The sequence below is a fragment of the Lissotriton helveticus genome, chromosome 4_1 (assembly GCF_964261635.1).
Source record: "Lissotriton helveticus chromosome 4_1, aLisHel1.1, whole genome shotgun sequence".
Taxonomy (NCBI): Eukaryota; Metazoa; Chordata; class Amphibia; order Caudata; family Salamandridae; genus Lissotriton; species Lissotriton helveticus.
In genome coordinates, this window is record NC_136063.1 from 327,879,665 (window position 1) to 327,899,005 (window position 19,341).

Here is a 19,341-nt window from a genome sequence, read left to right on the forward strand (position 1 = left end):
GGGTGCCCAGGCTTGGAAGGATTCTACAACTGCTGACGAGATACGGAATAAGTAACCTGAAGATACAGTACTCTCCCAGAGAGTTTGTCGTGGTCCAGCAAACTGCTCGTGCGTGCCATGTGTGCATCTGTTAAAGTGCAGTTTAGACGTTAGGCATATATGGAGTCAAAGCACAACCCCCAGCTAGTGTGAAGCATTTGAAGATAACAAAAGCTTCTTTGAGCAGTCTACACATCGTTGGCCAACAATCAGCTGGTAATGGTGTAAAGAGAGGTACTGTGCTACTATGTAATCTAGTGCTATACATCATATGGAGTGATAATGCTATGATCAGAAGTGCTGCGAGGCAGAGATTAACCAGGTGTGAGACAGAACAATGAGACGCCTAAAAACAAAGCAATTCAAATACAAGAAACGTCATCTGCTTTCCAGAACTGAGTAAAGAGTTATCCTATCACAGTGATGGAGTGGCCCCAGAGAAAGTGCCCCAGGTTTATGCTTACGGAGCCGACCATACACAAAGCAGCACATCACCAAATCTGCCGGGTGGCGGCTCAGAACAACTCCAAAGGTTTCCAGAAAAGCGGGGATCAAATGGAGACCAAGACGGAGGTCAAGGGTTCCAAAGACTGTTTAAAATGATCCAGAGGCCAGCGCAGCATAGGGCCTTAGAGATGTCATTGATAAAGCGGGTCGACTCTGTGTCAGCCAATCTTGTAGATGTTTATAATGCACCGCCTTACTGAAACCACCAGCACCATTTATTACCGCCAAAAAGCAAAGTATTGACGACTGATGGACTGCTTTGATAGAGATATTTGATGATTTCATTGATCCTATAGAAGAAGCATATTACAAAAAGATTACCAAATATCATAAGAATCTTGCTGGTGAAGGTCTAAAAAGTCATAAAGAAACTGCTGCAAGCTGACAAAATTACATACTGTCAAATGAAAGCAGCTTTGAATCTCAAGTTCAATCCAATACCAAATGTAGTTTAAGAATGGTGCATTTTCAGTCGAGAATGACAAAGTTGGTGAAACCATCGACAAATTTGTTGAGAGATTGGATATGCTCATAAATGAAAAGTTCAATGAATCTAATGATAACAAATCTATACATCTCAGAGTTATTGACTGATCCCTGTCAGAATCATTCAGACGATGAATGCGGAGGAAAAGTCTTAGTCTGGAGCGAGTTCTTATGACTGCCACAACTGAAGAGCATGTTGATCAACTAGCTGCTGACATTGAGGCCTGAGTGAGTCAGTCATAAGCAGGAAAAGTAAGATAAAGCACAAGGCAGAAGATCACAGAATGAGGTCTCCATGGAAAAAGTTGAGCTTCAGTGGTGGATTTTCGTTTCCACGTGAAGGTCACGCTGTTGGACTTGGCCCTTTTTGCAGGGTTATCCCAGAACCTTTTGCTTTCCTCCTGTATTTTGTTCTGACCTTTGGTGCTTTTATCACTCTGGGCATTTTACCATTACTGATCAGTGCTAAAGTGCATGTGTGCTCTCTTGTAAACTTGGTAAGATTGGTCTGTAAGTCCCCTGTACAGTGGTATCCCCTATACCCAGGGCCTGTTAAATTAACTACTACTAGTGGGCTTGCAGCGCTGCTTGTGCCACCCACCATAGTACAGTTTCAAACCTGTCTCAGGCCTCTGCCACTGCAGGGCCTGTGCGCGCAGTTTACTGCAGGGCCACATGGCATGTAAAGTGGTTATCATAAAAAGGAGCTTCGTCAGGTCCACAAAACAAGATGCTTAGCCAAATGAATAATAAACCCACAAGCTTTAACCATTTTTTCATATGTTTATTCCAAAGGTACTCTGTGTTTAATTCAATAATTTGATGTATTCCATTCATTTATTTTCATCACACTTTTTCACAAGGGCCTCGCAAGGCTTCTCTTAGCAGCACCACACAGTTAAAAGTTCCCCATGACACGTCATCTTTTTATAGTACCCAATGCATTTCAGGATACCTCCCTTCCTCAGGGTTAACTGCGTACTTAAAATAGTAAAAAAGACACCCAAGTAATACCCATTTAACATAAACTAAATACAATTCTGCAAAAACAACATCAATGCTTAATACCTTAATTCTTTCTGGTGTATGATAACTATTTTTTGACATAAATACCATAGAACTACATTGCCCATAATCCCTTATTCATGACACCCACCAATTTCTTTTCAATAATAAACAACCAAAAGCATACTAATTAACTCCCCTGTGTGGGCCTCACACAACACTATAAATCCTACCCCTACATCTGCGAGTAAAATTAATAAAGAATAAATACATAGCAACTATGTGAAACCCGTGCTGACTAAAAACAACCGTGGATGACTACCAAAATTAAACAGCAATGAAATAAAAAATGTGACCTGTTTTCCCAAAATACCCACAAAATTCACATGTGACTCATGTTGAGACTAAACCATCAATTCCATTATTATGTGAACCATTGTAAACTGTTAAAGTCTCGATATTTCATGCAGTCTGTGTAGCGGCCGTGCGCAAGCTGTCCTCCTTATAGATATTCTCAAATGGAGCCATATGCACTCAAAGGTGCTTAAATCTCTTACTTAATTGGTGCCTGTGACGTGCCCCGACTAAACCTACCAGAAAGCAAATAAAACAAACGAAAGACTTTGCAAATATTGGGCGAAGTACAGATTAAACAGTAACCCCCCGCCAATTTGTGCCCAAAGCAGCGCATCTTTTACAAGTACCAGTACTCAATAATCCTGTGCTAGGTGACAAACGTATGTGTAAACTATAAACCTATATTACCATCAATATTGCTATTAACACAATCATACAAAATAATCAACATCAGTAATGTACATAACACATGCAATAATACTCAGAAGGAAACTGAAAAACAGAAAATGTTGAAGAACAAAAAATATTTCTGCTGGTGTTCTTGATGTAACTACTCATGAACAAATCAGTCCTCCAGTATTGCCGACCTAGTTTTAACCATGATTTTAACTCTGCATGTTATATTTTCATACTTTAAAAGTTGGTGCACTCTATCCGGTGGACGGCAACATAAATGTAAAGTGGTTGCCTCGTGGGCAGCTGCCTGTGTAGGTTAAAGGAAGGACATGTGCCTTAGCTGTGTGGCATGTCTTGGTAGTGACAAACAGCCTATTTAGTTTCTCACTGCTGTGAGGCTGCCCTCTCATAGTGTTGCATTAAGGATTCCCTGATATGTGCTTCAGTGGTAATTTATGCTCTGAGAGGGGTAGCGTGACCACGTTTGGTATGTTTGGTATAGCATTGATAAATCCTGCTTATGGTGAAAGCAGATTTATTATTATTATTTTAGAAATGCCACTTTTAGAAGTGGGAATTTCTGTGTGCTTATGTGTATTGACCGTCTGGTTTTGACTGACGGGAGAGAGGGGATGTGAGTGCACTCTAGACAGTCACAAGGGTGGTTGAGGTGTGGCCTGCCTTTCCTGGGTGACTCGGCGCTAGGCTGAATGGACCTTGGCTGAATTTAGAGTAGCGGGAGGAGTTTCCCTTGCACCTGATTAGGCCTGGTCTGCATTTGGAGTGGTGGGAGGAGTTGCACCTGAATAGGGCTGTGCCTGCCTTCTACAATGCTGTCTCTGCCCACCTGTGGTGTGTCTATGGCCAGGGCTTACAGTGTGAATGTGGGTGTTGTGCACTTCTAATATGAGCTTGAAGTCTCCCCAGAACAAAGACTTTTGCACTATAAATAGAGGGGCTGTGACCCCATAAAAATGAGAAGACACTGCGTGGGACTTGTAGCCAGAGGACTGCTGTGTACCAGGAGGAACTGCCATTTGGGACTAACCTGCTGGGTGGCTGAAGGGACTTCCACTCTGCTAAGGGACCCTGTGTTCTGGCCTGCCTGTGTCTTGTTCTCTGACCTAGTTTTCTCTAGGACTAAGTGGCGTGCCCCCACCGTAGGTATTGCTGCCTTGGGGCTATTCCCACCTCGTATTCGAAGAGGTGCTATGTGAGGGCTGCTGAGGCGGAGGGCTGGAGGTCTCATTTCTCCCAACCTCTTCTCTGCCTCACGCTGCATAGACTGTGCGTGCCTCACCTCAGGACGTGCTTGCACCATCTGGCCGGTTGCCCCTTGCCGTGAGCGAGAGAAGTAAAAGTGCTGTGCAGGCGCTGCAACGTTCTCGGAAGGCCTACCCCCACTAGGTGAACAGGAAAGGGAGGGGGCTGCTCTTCAGCGAGCCCGCGTGAAGGTGCCCCAGACGTTGCTAGGCAACCTCCAGGAAACTGACCTGCACTGCCTCGCAACTCCAACGTCGGAAGGCTGGGCCCAGCCTCCAAGGAGTGGTTCTGGAAAAGGAGCCGGAATCTGGCAGCCACACCAGGTCTGTGTGCAGCAGTCCCGCGAGCCCCAGGAGAGGTCATTTGAATCCAGGGGAGGCCTCCTCCACCCCTGCCCTCAGGCACTGAGGGCTGACCAGCACCTGGTAATGGGATCTGCAGTGCATGTTCACAGGCAGCCCCATTTGATGAAGTTCTTCTTGCAGGGGACCCCGTAAGGTCTTTCTGCCGATGCTGGCTGGGCGTGGCTACTGACCCACCCCGTATCTTAGAAGCCAGGAGTGGTTGGCGACTGCAACGTGTGGTGGTGGGCAGCTGCTGGGAGCCTGAGGCCACAAGGAGGGAGGGTAAGGACCGGGTGAGGCCCCCTTCTTTCTTTGACCTGTTTTGAAGTACAGATGGGGCATTGCTTTGGTTTCCTGGTCATCACGGGGAAGGCCTCGAAGGAGGCCCCCCTCAACCGGGCTGGAATAATGCGCAACCCAGAGTGTAATCAAAGATGAAAGTCTGATGACCTAAATGTGGTTGGCCTGTGTTTTCCAATATGATATTTTATGATTAGGGTGCTCCTGATGACCCCTTTGGGATTTATGTGTATTATATGTATTATTATGACACGTGCTTAGTGGCACCGCAATTTGTGAGTGATGGTCTAAATGTATTTTGCCTATAATATGAAGTGATATTTGATCTACCGGTTATATTCATGACAAGTGCCTAGTGGCACAGTGATGTGGTCTTATGTGCTTTACCTGCTATGAAGTGATTTACGGTGTAGTGTGTTTTTATGTACAGTTCAAAGGATATTTTTATATAACCTTGTGTAGAGTCTCTTTTGTGGTTTGCCTTGCGTGTCACTGTTGTGTGTTGTGCAAACACTTTACACATTGCCTCTGGGATAGGCCTGATTGCTCTGCCAACCTATCAAGGGGGTGACACATTTCCTCTGGGACAGGCCTGACTGATCTGCCAAGCTACAAAGGGGGTGAGCAGGGATTATCTTCAGTGTGTAACTCCCTTGCCTTGACTAGAGTTGTGGGTTCTGCCTGGCTTATGAGCATACCCTAGCCAACCAGACACCCCATTTCTAACACCCACCATTGAACAGATTTGCATAGGCTGTGGGAAGGAGAACAATTAGGTCTTGGTTAACAAGGTGAAGGAAAAAGAATGTCATGTCTCCAAGACAAAATGGCCACCTGAATGTTCCAGAAGTGACTTTGGATGCATGCCCACAAAGCCAAGCTACCTCACCGTTTGAGGCAAATAGATACCAAACAAAGTTGATCATCATCTAAATCATTGTCAAATTGTTCTTCAGTGTCAATATCAAGTGCAGAAGATGGTTGTGCAATGTCTATGTGTACCTCAGAGAAATGTGTGCATGTTGGATTGGCTGCATGTGAAGAAAAATACAGATCAAAGAAAAGTCAGCATGAAAAAGCACCAACGTCATTTAAACATTGTTCCAAGATTACCCTAAAAGTAAGCAGTTGCTCAATGCTTTTTATTATTGCCAGTGGGGGGGTTGATGAACATGATACATGAGGAGAAATGCAATGATCTATCTCTATTGCTCCAACTTATGCCATCAAAAACTAAAGTGTATACATGGGCTGCATCAAAGCCATTAAAAAGTCGAGGTTCATTTGTAGCAACTGTTATATCTAAAAAAAAAAGTACAAGCACCCTTTCATGTACTTCAAGGTACGGCGTCAAATGCCTGTTTACGCACAGCTGCTGATATGGGATTAATATCAATGAACTGTAACATTAATGCTCATCATGACATAGTAAGTCGGCTTTCTTCGTTGTTTCATGGGTTAGGAAAACTCAAGACTATGAAAGTGCAATGACTCATTGAGTACGCCCATCCTCTTGCTCAAAGACATAGACGAATTTCATTTCATTTACAGGAAGCTGTTGAAAAGGAACTTCAATCATTACTCAAACATGAAATAATTGAGCATACCACCGGTCCATCACTATGAATTTTTCCCATAGTAGTAGTATCTAAAAAGGACCGTGAATGAGCTGTACACATCTGTGTTGACATGCATCAAGTGAACAAAGCAATTGAAAGAGAATAACATCTAGCTCTGCAAATTGAATGGTACGAAGTTCTTGAATAAAGGATGTTATCATTTGGAACTTGAGGAGAATTGCAGGTCCAACCTTTTCTACACATATTGGTCTGTTCTTCTATGAAAAGACTCAATTTCGTTGTGACTTCAGCTACAGAGCTTTTTTAAGATGTTATTTGACGCATCAAATAGCGTGCAATGAATGCTTTTAATTATAGTGATGGCACTATTGACTTTTGGAGCTACACAAAAGGAGCAAGATAAAGCTCTCACGCAAGTGTGCCTTTTCTTGTTGATTCAGGTTTAATTTTGAATGCTGAAAAATGTGAGTTCCAGAAGACAAAGCTAAAGTTCTTTGGCCATATCTATTCTGAAGGGGGCATGACACCCGATCCAGCTAAAGCGTCAACTGCCAGTACCCCGGAAATGTTTCCAAGTTATGTTCATTCCTTGACATGGCTAGTTACTGTGCTAGTTACATACTAGTCTTTGCCACCGTAAGTGCTCCTTTGAGAGACTTGACGAAAATAAGTTTTCATTTAATTGGTCACATGGATGCGAGCAAAGCTTCCAGAAAATTAAGCAAACTATTGAAAACGGTATGGAATGGCATACTTTAATCCAAAGCTTCATAACGAGGTTGGTATTGACGCGAGGACAGTCTGGTTAGGCACCATCCTTCGTACAGCAGACATGCAAATGCTTGAAGACATCATGGCATATGCAAGCAGAAGCTTGTCCCAAGCTGAACGTGTTTATTTACAACCTGAGAAAGAAAGTTTAGCAGTGGTGTGTGCTTGTCAACCTTTCCACATATTCATATATGGAAAGCCTTTTACACTTGTGACAGATCATCATGTGTTGTTGACCATCCTCACATTGAACTTTGGGGGTCTACGATTGCAAGCCTACAGCTACACAATCGTGCACCATCAAAGGTAAGATCAAAACCCTGCCTACTACTTCGCACAAGTGCCTATACAGTGCCATGATACCCTTTCTAAGATGGCTGAATCCTACATAAATTTCATTGTGAAGTCAAGCACACCAGCTGCCATTTCGTTGGAATAAATTGTCACTGCCACAAATCAAGATAGTGAAGTGTTAAAACGAAGGCATTATTACGCATCAATCTTGGAACCAGCAGACTTGACCTCTTACCAGTGATGGTTAATACCAGGCTTTTTTTAAAATGTCAAAGATGACCTGTCCGTTAATCAAGAAGGGGTGAGAATTGATATTCCGTAGAGTCTGCTGCAACAGAAAATTGAAGTGGCCCATGAAGGAGATCGTTATGTTATGTTATGTTAACACGTTCTTCTATAGCGCAACAGCTACTCCACAGGGAGTGTCCCGGCGCTTTGGCGAAGAAAGCCTTCAAGGGCAGCAACACAACTCAACAGCAAGGAAAGGCGGCAAGCTTATCTGGTGAAAAGCCAGGTTTTTAAGGCCTTTCTAAAAGACAGAAGGCTGTGGGTCTGTCTAAGAGAGAGAGGAAGCTCGTTCCAAGCACGAGGAGCCAAATGATGAAAGGAGCGGCCGCCCTGTCTGACTCGTTTAATGGTCGGAACTACCATTTCGTGGAATCATGGCCACAAAACGAGCTCTCCAAGACCGAATCTGGTTTCTTCATCTTCATGAGACTGATAAGAGAATTGAAGGCAAATCATCTCTGCAACTATCTTACATCAAAAACCACTCAACACACCTTAAACATGTCAGAGTTGCCAAACCATGTATGGGAAAAAATGATGTGGATGTCTTAGGTCCTCTTGACAATGGACATCACCTGATGATCAGTGTTGAGGAATACTCCCATTTTCCATTGATCTCTCATCTATCACTCAAGAAAGAGTAATTGTGAGATTTGACGGCAGCTTCGCGATATGGGGTGTTCCTGTGATCTTAAAATCTGGCAATGGCTCAGCTTTTAACAGTCTTGAACTCTAACACTTTCTCAGTTATTTAATGTGAAGCATCAGAAGAGTACACCTGTCTGCCCACAAGCCAATGCCCTTGTCGAATGTTTCATGACTACTCTTAACAAAGCTGTTCAATGTGCTGTATTGGAAAAACTTTACCATAAAACTGCCTTTAATTCTACTGTTCAAGCTTACTGTTTGACCCCTTACTCAACCAGACAAGCAAAAGACGTTATTTTCACTAGAGAAGATAGCGTTTGTCCGTCAACCTCGACAATTAAAATCTGATGCTTCCTTGGATATGGAGCCCTTTCATGTTGTGACCCGCAAAGGACACCTGGTGACTGCCCAACATCCTGCAAAGTCCACTATGTGGGATTCCTCGCATTTCCGACATGCGACTCGTAGCTCGTCAGGAACTGATTTCAATGAAGAGACTGGGTCTGAAAGGACAAGTGAAAGCCCCCTGACTGCTGCTGTTCCTACATTGCCAAAGCGGATCACGGATACTTCCTCTGCTTGTCTCCAGTTTCTGAAGAGACAGTCACGATGTGTGATCAGAGCACAGCGAAGACGTCTTGAAGATCTATGAATGTGTATATATTTGTAAAAAATTAAAAAAAGGTATTTAACAAATTAGGAGATGTAGTGTCATGTGAGTTAGCAATGATGGGTCCTGATGGACTCCGTAAAACTGTGATGCAAGTGTTAGAGCGTAGTGAAGGGAATGCAGATTTAGAATGTTAGGTTTGCAGTTTTTTTTTTTTTGCAGAGTTTTATATAGCGCGAACTAGACCCGAATCAGGTATCAGAGCGCTTTACATATTTTTCCAGTTACGTTACATGAGGACACACTTTCATTTTTTTTAGGCACGGGGAGATTATGTGATTTGCCCAGAATCACAGGAAGTTTTGGCGTCGTTACCGAGACTCGAACCTAGATCCCCAGGTCCGAGGTCGAGCGCCCTAGCCGTTAGGCCAACTCCTCTCCCCAGTTACACGCAGATAAATAAAGATCTGTGATAATAAGCTGTGTGTGTGTTGCTGTCCTCAGCAGGTGCCTAGGCCGGAAAGGACGCTACACAACTAATTCACCAAGAGAAACATTTTCATAGTTTCATATGATGCATAGTTTTACATTTCATTTTGAGGGTATCCTTCAATATTGGTTATTTTTCATCATTATAAAACACTACAGGTGGCCAATTCCTTCAGTTGCCTACATTCTGCCTAAAATGCTGACAGTAATGTAGGAGATACAAATAATCAATTTTGGTAAAAAGATAATCTTGCCAAACGCTTAACTCTCAGATTACCTGTAACCCAACCAGTGTTTCATCCTTATGGAAATTAGTGTCTTTAATCCAAGAAAAAAACTTCCTCTCAATTAAAAATCAGTGTCTTATTCTTGATCCAATGAATCTTTAATCACTGCAAAATGTCCAGTCATTGTGTCCAAAAGGTAATATCAAAGATGTCTACTTTTACGTGTTCTTCACCTTCCTTTTCACTTTGGGCTTCTGAATTTTGAGTTCTGCTTCGGGGCAAATCTTGCCAAATGGGCTTCTGTTGGTGTATGAATCAACAAGCAATGACAAAGCCAGTAGGTCTTGAGCTCTAAAACGTCCAGCTTTTGTCTTTGTCAATAATCTTCTCCAGTTGCATGCATGCTCATATTTTACGATGCATGCAGAGGCATGGTTGGCAATCTTGGCCAACGGCCATGTTAAAAAGTTCACTTTGAAATGTAGAAAAAAATAATAATATAAAAAAGTGTGTGTGCAAACGCAAATGATGGATTGAATGGCCCAGCAGCTCTTTGCAGTTGCTGCGTCCTCATATAAAATTAAGTAAAGTTAGGATAAAAAAGAACAAGCATTGGCCTAGCCAATAGGTCTCGCATTTGGGACCTTATAAGTGTTTAGCCATGCAACAGTTGGTGTTGTTGCACCAAGGATATTCTGCTGCATAACTAAATAGTTATAGGGTCCAAAAAGCTAGACCTATTGGCTATGCCTATGCTTGTTTGTTTTTTGTTGCTGTTTTGTTTAAGTTGCCAGATCTACAATAGCTGGACATGGTTTTTGTTAACAGTTCTTTGCATCAAATGAACTTGTTTTCATTGCTCTGAATATTGTTTCCATTCTGGTTGTGGGACGCAGTCATTCCCGGGGGTGTGGGGGCTGCCTAGCTGTGCGCATGCGCCGAACTTTGCAAATGAGAAAAAGCCTGGTGCAGGCGCAATTTACAAGTGTTGAGTGAGTGAGTGAGCCCCAGGCAGTATGACTCACTCACACAGGAGTTCATGCACTGCACCTGCATACTCAGCATGGTTAAAGGAAATTCGACCCACTTCCTTCCAGGCATCGAACACATATTTACCAAGAAACTCTGAGAAAAGCCTGCCTGCTGCACTGACGGCTGGTGGTGTGTGTGCCTGTTGAAAGCGTGCACTGATGGCTGGTGGTGTGTGTGCCTGGTAAAAGTGTGCACTGGTGGTGTGTGTGTGCCTGGTGAAAGTGTGCACTGACGGCTGGTGGTGTGTGCCCGGTGGAAGCATGCACCGTGGCTGGTAGTGTGTGTGCCTGGTGGAAGCGTGCACCGACGGCTGGTGGTGTGTGTGCCTGGTGGAAGCGTGCACTGACGGCTGGAGGTGTGTGCCTGGTGGAAGCGTGCACTGACGGCTGGTGGTGTGTGTGCCTGGTGAAAGCGTGCACTGACGGCTGGTGGTGTGTGTGCCTGGTGGAAGCGTGCACTGACGGCTGGTGGTGTGTGTGCCTGGTGAAAGCGTGCACTGACTGCTGGTGGTGCTTGTGCCCAGTGAAAGCGTGCACCGACGGCTGGTGGTGTGTGTGCCTGGTGGAAGCAGGAGCATTAACAGTGAAAAAAGACACCAATTAAACTGACTAGGAGGAGGGGGAGTGCGAGCAGAGGAGCACGATTCACAGCTAGAAGACACAAATGAAGCTGACCAGGAGGGAGGGGGAAAAGGGTGGGGGGTCGTGCAAGCAGAGGAGCCTGATTACAGCAATAAAAACACAGATGGCATCTGTGCACGAGCTCGTGAACGCAAGCTGTAGGCCAGCAAAAGCCTCTGGTGGCACTTTTAAAAGCCACTTATTAAATGTCTCGAAGAGACAGTGCATGCGCTGTCTCAGGCGAGACCTAAAAAACAAAATTATTAAAGGGTGGTAGGGTTCTAAGGATGAGGGATGAAAGGAGCTCTCAGAGGACCAGAAACAGCTAATCGATTGGCCTGGCAGCACATTCCATCTATCGGACCTTTGTAAACAAATATAAATAAAAAGTAAATAAATAATAGGTAAGCAGAATGAGGGCATCAGGAGTGAGGGTTGGGGTATGAAAGGAGAAAGGAGGTGAGCGAAAGGAAACAAATGCATTCAGATGGAGTGGTGTTTATAACTGGAGTCCCTTCAAGATGAGTATTACTCATCCATTTAGAACACTGAGACGAAAATGCTCCTGAGTGGGACTAACACAAAAGCATAGAGGAAAGCATTCAGTGTTGTGTTGGCAGCAGTAGGTCTGCCTACAGAAAGCTAAAGCTGTCTGTATCAGAAACTTAAACATGTGAATGGTATGACTTTGTCCCTTCAGCAAAGCTAATTACAGTAAGCTGTTACTGAAACCTATCAAAAGTTTGGTTTTTTGTGGGACCGATGTATTGCCGCAGATCAGAATATCCTGAAGATAAAAATTGTTATGACACTTATTGTGCAAGATAAATCATTGCCTCGACATGTCCCTCATCAGTCTGTTTAAACATTACACTGAAAAGCTGACTGTTGTGCCACAGATTTCAATGTGTTCCTCAGACAAAGTGCAACGTCAAGCTCGGCAAATGCAGTCAAAGCAAACATGATATTCTACTATCTGTATTTAAAACACTTGAATCTCTAATATAATAATTTGAGCTGCCTATTTTATATTTGTGACATTTGACATGTGTGCTGAGCGATTATATGCAGAGACTTCATGAGATGCATTCTTGCAGGTGGGGACCGTTGGATAATTTTTGAGCTGCAAGCCCTGTTTATCTTTCACACCATAATGTCCTTTATGACACCCTGAAATAATGCTTAGAGAAGGTGCTTTAATGCGTTTTAAGGTGATTGCGCTATTCTGATTGGAGGTGGATGAAGTTGGGTGCTAAGGAAGAACTCTTTAGGCCTAATATGGTTTCCTACTTTAAATCTTAGTTAAAGAGTTATGGAGCATGTTAGAACTGGGGGTCTCTAGTTGGCTGAGGTAGGTTCCTTAGTCCAAATAGGGACCAATGCTTCTAAGTCGGGGAAAGGAAGGACACCTTCTCTGATAGCCCCTGCTCACCCCCTCGGTAGCTTGGCACGAGCAGCCAGGATTATCTCCAAGGCAAATGTGTAAAGTATTTGCAACCACGCGCTCGGTAACCCAGTGATAACAACGCAAATGGACTCCACACGAGTTTCATAAAAACAATTAAATGTTTATAAAAAAAAGGTTATACGATGAGACCACGCGATAAAAATCCAACCTATGCGTATTTGTAATATTTCACCTTGCCGGTTATTAGGCCAGCAAACCCTTGTAGGTTTTTGCAGTATTAATGAGCAATTCTCAATGATCCAATGCAATGCTAATGCAATGCTATGCAGTTCGTAACACAAGAATCAGGCACTTCATAATGTAAAAATAATGCAGTTCGTAATGCAACAATCGGGCAGTTCGTAATGCAAAAATAATGCAGTTCGTAATGCAACAATCATGCAGTTCGTAATGCAACAATCTGGCAGTTCGTAACGCCAAAATAAAGTACTCTGGCACCGATCGCGGTACTCTGGACGGTCTCCATGCAAACTCTTACTGACTGACTATATGCCCCCAACACTGTTTTTTTTTTTTAAAGTATATTTTTATTGCAGAATTACGGACAAAACATCGAGAAAATCAACCATCAGCACCCCCTCCATACAAGGTACCACGTGTTTCCAGGAGTGTACACAGCCCATCAGCCCACATCCCGGAGGCCGGGCGGCGTAGGTTCAATGTCCAACAAGGTCTCCTAGTATGTTACACAGGGATGTCTGGTCAAAAATATAATCCTGTTTCCGCTTTTTATGTCCCCTCAACAACAACTTCCCCCTCCCCTAGATAACCCCTGGAGGGATCGTGCTTACCGTACGAGTCCCACATGAGCTCACTGAGTCTACAGAGCATGGTCCTGCCGATACAGCAGCGTGACGACTCACCCGATTCATACTCTGCACTACCTACACTCCAGCTCTAACGGGGCAGTCTACAAACTCCTCCATTCCCCCCTCCCCCTAACTGCTGCTGATGTGGATGGTGATGATGTGTGTTGGTCAGAGCGGTGCGTCATCAATAATGATTAAATGTTCGTGCTTCTAGTCTCCTGGAACTCAGTCTCCGAAGGTCTCTCCTCCTCAACGTCCGTCAAATAATCACACAAGGCCTGCACAATCGTCTCCCAAGCCCTAGCTGCCTCTATGCCTCTCTCATTCCCCAATCTGGTGGCCTGCCGCATCCTCAGTACACTCTCGCATCTCGACCACTTCAGCAACTCGTTCGTCCATCTCCTCACCACAGGGCCTTCCTTGGTTTTCCATCGCCACGTGATCTCCCTCTGTGCCAACATAAGCCCCAAATCAATGAACTTGCTCGTGACTTTCGTTTTCGCTGTGTGGGGAAACCATAGTAATAGGCACGCCGCCATGTCAAATACCACTTCCCTATCCGTGACCGCGTTCAGAAGGGCGCCCACCTCGGGCCAATACGTATCCAGCTTCGAGCAACCCCACATCATGTGGTCCAGTTCAACCTCCGGTGCCAAGCACCTCGGGCATGCCGCATCTTGCACTTGAAAGTGCCGGCGGAGCTTCCCCGGGGTCAGATACGCTCTGTGTAGAAGGAAGAAATGTACTTGTTGGAACCTAGCATTCCTGCTACCCTTCCATGTCCGTGTCAGAATGTGGCCCCACTCTGCATCTGGAATAGGCTTGCCTATACTGTCCTCCCACCTGGCTTTCAATGCCGTGAGCGGTTCCAGCCCGTCGTTCAGCATCCGCGATTGGAGACAGGTCACCGCCTTGATCGTACCCGCGGCCATCATCACGTACTGACAGGCCATGGTCGTATCCGGCTCCGTCAGTCCCACCTTCCAGTGTTTCTGCATTGCAGCAGAGATCGCCGCATGTAGGAGATAATCCCCATCCGAGAGGCCAAATTGCTCCTGAAGCACCGCAAAAGGGGCCAACACTTCCTCCACAAACAGATCACCCACAACATGTAGTCCCAACTCTTCCCAATCCGCCAGCGGAGACCAATCTCCCCCATGCGGCAGCGCCGTCAGCATCCCTATAGGAATCTCCGGGGCATACGGTCGCACTGCCCGTGCCCGCCTCAGGCTCCTATTCCAGCATAGCCGGAGGGTTTTTTCTTCTAAGGTGAGCTCCCTTAACGCCAATCTCTGTTGCATAACAATATAGGAAAGGACGTGTCTCTGGATACCCATCCCTCGGAACCGATCAGGACCCCTAAACTCCCTGGCCACGTTCTGTGTCAGAATCTGAAGCTGGGCTGCCAGGTAGTATAGTTCAAAATCCGGCACTGCCATCCCCCCTCAAGTTTGGGTCGAATCATGGTGTGCAACGCCACCCTGCGCCTGCCATGCCCCCAGATGAACTCAATAATCATCGACCGCAGGTCCTGAAAGATCCTCTGCGGGATCCAAATAGGCAGGGTTCTGAAGTAATACAGCAGTCGAGGGAGTGCCACCATTTTTAACAACGCCACTCGTCACTGCACCGACAAAGGGAGAGATGCCCAGAAGGACATGCAGCCACGTAATCCCCTAATACACCGCCCAACATTTCCCTCCATGAGGCTCGCCGCATCATGGTAGATCCAGACTCCCAGGTACGTAAAGCATCTGTCCGCCCAGAGCACGTCCACCGCGAGAGGAGGGCGCTGGATATCCGCCCGCAGCGGGAAGACACAAGTCTTATCCCAGTTCACCTTGAGTCCCGACAATTCGCCGAAGGAGGAGAGCAGCCCCATGGCCCCACTTAAGGCCACCTCCGTATCCTCCAAATACATATGCCCCCAACACTGTTATGATGGAAAACAAAATGCAGCTCCACACTCCGGCCCCGGTACTGCCACTCCTCGTCAAGTATGGGCCGCGATACGGACTTGAGCGGAGGCACGCGCTGCAAAGATGGGAAAGGCCGAGAGTGTTTCTCTCGTAGCCCGCACCCCACCCCAGGTGGCGATGCACGCTGAGCGTTAGCTGGAGAGTACGATCTCCCTCTCCTCTCCTTGCGGCTTGGGCCTCCGATGTGACGTCGTTGATCTTCGGCAGTGGAACTCGAACCCCCGACGGTGATGGTTCGAGGTCTGTCCTTGGCAAAGGCAGGCTCGGGCCGGTGGCGGTGAATTTTCACAGCTCCTCTGGGGATGCCGGTCCGGGCCGATGGCAATGACGATCGCAGCACTTCTGGTCACGCTGTTGATCGAAGCAGTGAACAAGACTGCTCCGGGACACACAGTCACAGGCCAATTTCTCACGAAGGTCTCAGGCTGCAACAGGGCACTCACACTCTCCCTCTCTGTCTCCCTCTCTGTCTCCCTCTCTGTCTCCCTCTCTGTCTCCCTCTCTGTCTCCCTCTCTGTCTCCCTCTCTGTCTCCCTCTCTGTCTCCCTCTCTGTCTCCCTCTCTGTCTCCCTCTCTGTCTCCCTCTCTGTCTCCCTCTCTGTCTCCCTCTCTGTCTCCCTCTCTGTCTCCCTCTCTGTCTCCCTCTCTGTCTCCCTCTCTGTCTCCCTCTCTGTGTGTCTCTCTCTCTCTCTCCGGGTGCACAGATCACAGGCCAATTTCTCACGAAGGTCTCAGGCTGCACGAAGCACACACACACAGCAAAGTCCCTTAGCCTCTCCTTAGTTCGATCAGAAAACTGCAGGCCAACCCCAGAACACACAGCAAGGGTCAGTCCTTCTCTTCAGCTGTTCTTCATTTGGCATAGGTTCCTCTTGACCGCAACGTAGTTTAAATCCTTTTCAGTCTTGATCAGTCCAAAGTTCAGGGGTTTTAGCTCTCATAGTTATACCACTAAATGTCTTTGAAGTCTTTGTGTGCAGGGGGCACTGACCCCTGTTCAAACCAGTTCTGGGTGTCTCCCTGCCAGTGACTCCTTCTTCCTTTGATAGTGGGGGTCTGGATCCTCAATCACTCAGCAGGAGATGGAGCCATTGGTTCATGACAGCAACCCAGGCCTCTTAACCTCCAGGGGCTACTCCTCCCTCCTACACTCCAGATGCAGTTCATCCTGTTGCTGTATGACCTCCTCCCCTGGGTTAAGACATTTCCCAGATCCTATCACATTCCTATCCAGACAGTCAATCCACAACGAGGCAGAGACCCACAGTATTGTTAGAACAAAGAAACCAGCCTCTTCTAAAAGCGTGGTTTCTAAATACACAATTCAAAAACCAACTTCAGAAAAAGAGGTTATTAAATTGTGAGTTCAGGCAAACTAAACTTCGCCCCTCCATCTTAAGCCTATGGGAAGATAGGCTGGAAGCATATTACACAGCCTCCCCCCATTCTGTCCTATGAGCAAGATGGCCGTGCAACAGTGAAAAACGAATTTGGCAGTGTTTTCCTGTCAGGACATGGTACACACCTTAGTACATGTCCTACCTTTCACATACACTGCACCTGCCCAGAGGGGGTACATTGGGCCTACCATAGGGGTGCCTGATGTGCATAAAAAGGGAAGGGTAAGGTCTGGCAAGTGAGTGCACTTGTCAGGACAACATGGCAGTTTAACAAACTGTGCACAGGCACTGCAGTGGCAGGCCTGAGTTCTCTCTTTAGGGCTACTTGTGTGGGTGGCACAATTAGTGCTACAGGCCCACTAGTAGCATTTGTATTACCAGCCCTGGCACACATAGTGCACTTTACTAGGGACTTTACTAGCAAGGCAAACATACCCATCATGGACAACCAATTACCATTACACTTTACACAGGCAGCATTTGCACTTTGACACTGATCAGCAGTGGCACAGTGCCCAAAGCATCTAAGCCAGTCAAACACAATCCATCCCAGCATCAAAAATAGAGGCGGTAGAGGCAAAAAGTCAGGGGTAATCAAGTCAAGAAATGCCAAGTCTAACAGAGCACTGCTGGTGAATTAGGCACAGGAGATTTACCAGGTTGTCATTGATGTAAAAGTTGATGTGGAATGTTTTGTGAAGAGAGGTTTAGGGTCGTGTACCAGTGGTTGCTGGTTGGCCCAATGACACTTGAGAACCAGATCGGAACCACAGAAGTGGCCTCCAGACCTTCTATGGCTTAACTTTGTTACTGCCTGCCCCAGTAGCAGTTGAAGAGTTTGTTCCTCTCCATTGATTTAAACCACTTTTCCCCGGACATTGTGGACCCTGTCTAAATATTTTGTTTCAGAAAACTTCCTGCAAGTTTGGAGGAGGCTGCTTGAAGAAGTGGTCAAAGTGCGACCCATCCTAGACCAGGACCTCGTCAAGGTGAAGCTGGCAAACTATAGCTAATCATCTGCAATGCAATCGCATAGCTCCTTTTATTTTTTGTCCCAGTGTGGAAATTCAGACTTGGACCAACCTGCTTCTTCAAGCCATCTCAAACATTAGCTTTCCGTACATGGGCCATAATACCTCTTGGACCTATTTGAACCTAAAGTATCACCCAGGGCTCTCGCTTCACATTCTGACCATCCGAGAGCCAGCTTTGAATGGGGCTTGTAGGTTGGTTCTGCTGAAATTATTGTAGCTTATCAAGTTGAAATATTAACATCCTGTACCAGGATATATCCTAACCTTATGTCCTGATATAAGTGCTTGTTGGTTGGCCACTGGAAGTGCCATGTGCTGGTAAGTGCTTTGGAGAATTTGTTCTTGGCCAACAGAACCATTTATCGGGAAGCTTACTTTTTAGTTGCAATCATTGAGTGGGTACTTTGTATTCAGCGCTTGAGTTGCCTTACTTCTTTGTGTGCCATGTATACAGTTGAAAATGTTAATGGCGCTGATGAGTTGTGTGTAGACAATTGCTAGTATATTTATTATTATTGCAAATGAAACATTTTTTACATCCGATTTTTTGCGTGTACATTGATATAACAGAAGATAATAGTTCAAAAGTGTTGCTGGAGGTGGGACGGCATCGTCCATTATGACTGGATTCGCGTGAACCGTTTTCAAACAACCTTATCCATAATTGGTATAGGATCACATCGAAATTATGCATGGTAAGTGTGACCTATTAACTCCTGTAACGTTGGCCTTTTAATACTCATGTATTCAATCGGTCTCCACGGTCCTCTTTAATCTTCTGGTTGCTTTACACCCAATTTCTTAAATGTTATACAACCCTTAGCCTACAATAAAGTTTATCCTCAAATTCATTTTTCATTTGGCGGGGAAACGCATAATGATGTTTAATAAGTAATAATATTGACCAGCGCTGCCAGCATTGATAGAGTAGTGTGTAGTGCCCAAAATAGAAGAGTTGGGGCCGCTGAGTTTTGAGACCTTTAGGAAAAAGAACTGATAAACCCAAAAAAGGTTTTGCTGTCCCAGTGCATGGGGCCTTCACACGAACATTGAACAACCTTTAATTTAGTGTGAATTTGAATTGCTGACTTGATTTATTTCGTATGATGCCTTTAATAAAAGGTTACGTTTCTCCTCTGGCCCAACAAATGATTCCTAATCTACATTACATGTGCTAGCGGCTGAGCTTTTAGTGCTGGAGAAGGGCCCAGTTTTCATGTAAACTAATGTCATTTTGTGGTTAGATTTCCCGACTGGGACAGACCGAAAGAAGTGTTCGCTGTTTATGAGCTGGAAGTAGTCAACCTCAACGCAAAGCTGGTTACCTCCTTGATGTTCCTTTCCCCCCATCACAGCAAACCACCATTCTTCATCCTACAGCTGTCTCCTGAACTG

The 19,341-nt window shown here is 45.5% G+C and overlaps 1 protein-coding gene across 1 annotated transcript in view; it reads left to right on the forward strand.

The window, feature by feature from the left end:
- Positions 1 to 19,341, forward strand: part of EIF3H (eukaryotic translation initiation factor 3 subunit H) — a 386,817-nt gene that overhangs the window by 133,358 nt on the left and 234,118 nt on the right. The window lies entirely within an intron of this gene.